Source organism: Astyanax mexicanus, chromosome 8 (genome assembly GCF_023375975.1).
Source record: "Astyanax mexicanus isolate ESR-SI-001 chromosome 8, AstMex3_surface, whole genome shotgun sequence".
In the NCBI taxonomy this organism is placed as follows: domain Eukaryota; kingdom Metazoa; phylum Chordata; class Actinopteri; order Characiformes; family Acestrorhamphidae; genus Astyanax; species Astyanax mexicanus.
The window spans coordinates 3,905,482-3,907,645 of record NC_064415.1 but is presented as its reverse complement, the minus strand read 5'-3'; the positions used below and the strand labels follow the sequence as shown (position 1 = coordinate 3,907,645).

Below are 2,164 nucleotides of genomic sequence, written 5' to 3'. Positions count from 1 at the left end.
CTGTAAGCTTCATAATCATTAACAATAAAATAAATAAATGCTTAAAATAGATCACTCTGTGTTTAATACATCTATATAATATATAAGTTTAACATTATTAACTCAATTACTGAAATAACATAACTTTTCAAAGATATTCGATTTTTTTTAGATGGCCCTATGATAAGATTCTCCTATTTCCTATTTTGTTTATTTTTAAAACTGTTTCCTGCTCATTTCAAAAGGGGACTCTTATTTTGAATATATCCCCCTGCTTGAGAACAGGAAGAGGAAAGTGTGGCGGCCATTTTCATGGAGAATGAAGGTTTGGGGAGACAGGTCTGGTGGAGAATTGCTGGTCGTGTTTTTTACTCATCTTTCTGCTCCTAACTGTGGAAATACCTCAAGGAACTGGGTGAGCTCATTATTTTTGTGTTGCTGGACGCTGTGTTGATTTTTTGAGTACTTTTAAGAACACTGTTTTCTTGTAATATTGTTGATTGACCAAAACTTTCAAAATTAAAAATATATAAACAAATAAAAAACATAAGTAAATCACTCAATAAAAGTAATGTGGTGATTAAAACGGTAAAGGATAATGATAATTAACATAAAAATAAATACATATGTATAAAAATAAATATCTTAATAATTTGTTATTTATGGGTTTCTTTATGAACATTGTTTAATTTTTCTTTTGATTCATTTGTTTATTTATTTACATAACTATTTATTTCTGCTTTCTGCATTCATTTATTTCAGAGGGGCAGCTGCTAATGCTGCTCGCCTCAAAGTCTGTATTACGATCTAACTAATCTTTATTAAATAATCTTCCACATTACCAAAGTTACCACCAAAGTAAAAGGACATGTACAATCAATCTAGGGTATCTGACATCGATCAACCAATAGGAATGCTAAGACACCGTGACATCATTGCTGGACAGCCCCTTCATTTTTATATAAGGAGAATGAAAATCAGAAATAAAAAAATTCATAAATTCAATTGGGAAATAAATGAATGCAGAAATAAATAGTTATGTAAATAAACAAATGAATCAAAAGAAAATTAACAATTAAATTAAACAATGTTATTAAAGAAACCCATAAATAACAAATTATTAAGATATTTATTTTTATGTTAATTATAATGAATCTTTACTGTTATAATTACCGAATTACTTTCATTTGAATGATTTACATACGTATTTTATTTATTTATTTATTTTTTATTTTTGCAGGTAAGACTACACCCAGGTAAGACTACACCCAGGTAAGACTACACCCAGGTAAGACTACACCCAGGTAAGACTACACCCAGGTAAGACTACACAAAATCAGCCATATTTTGATTGATATTTTGTCGGAGCTGAAAAACTTTCTGTGTTTAGGTTGCCAGGTTTCACCTGCATTGACTTTTTTTTTTATTTTTTTTAAATAGTCAAATCCGGAAACATTATCTCTAAATGTCCTGTTTTTCTGTAGGTAAGTTAACTGTCTTTACTAGGTTTACTCTGCATACTGTTGTGTCCCCTTAACCCCTTAACTGTGTTCAGCCCTACGTCACCAAACCTGCTGCTCTAAGACTTTTCTGCTTTAATGCTGCATCACAAAAGTGAACTGACACGCCCCCATATCATAACACAACCTCTTTTCGACTTGTTGCTGTTCAGAACAGTCTGGATCATCATTTTCATCTCTACTCAGAAGATCACAATGCAAATCGCTTTCAGTTTTTCTTTGAGGAACATTGTTTTTAAACATTTCAATCGTTTTAAATGTTTTTTTTTTTCACAAACTGCTTAAGTTCAAGGATTCAAGGAGATTTTATTGTCATTCGCATCACATGTGGTGAATGAGGTGATCTCTCTAGTTTACACCCAAGAGCTATTGTTAAAATAGATAATATAGATGAAATAAGATAACCAAATAAAAGAATACAACAAAAATAGAGTGTAACAAAATAGATAAAGATAAATACACAAATAAATAAATAAATAAATGTGGTAATTTGAAGATATAGGCTTTCATGGCTAATGCTTTTGTACCAAATCATGATTAAGACCACCTTAAAATCACATCGTTATTTATTGTCACGTCATCACTAGCCTTTAAGGCCTGAAATACAGTAATGCATGCATTTATATGAAAGCAATGCATGCATGAATATTATTAAATTACATAAA

General features: G+C 30.4%; 1 long non-coding RNA gene across 2 annotated transcripts; it reads left to right on the top strand.

The window, feature by feature from the left end:
• The first annotated feature begins 318 nt into the window (after positions 1-318).
• On the top strand, positions 319-1,949 carry LOC125803760 (uncharacterized). 2 transcript variants are annotated; one of them, XR_007440136.1, is made up of 3 exons: positions 319-394; positions 1,220-1,283; positions 1,420-1,949. It is a non-coding gene; the product is annotated as an uncharacterized LOC125803760 (long non-coding RNA). The 2 variants fall into 2 exon arrangements; XR_007440135.1 differs by having other exon boundaries at positions 1,220-1,299.
• Positions 1,950-2,164: the final 215 nt, after the last annotated feature.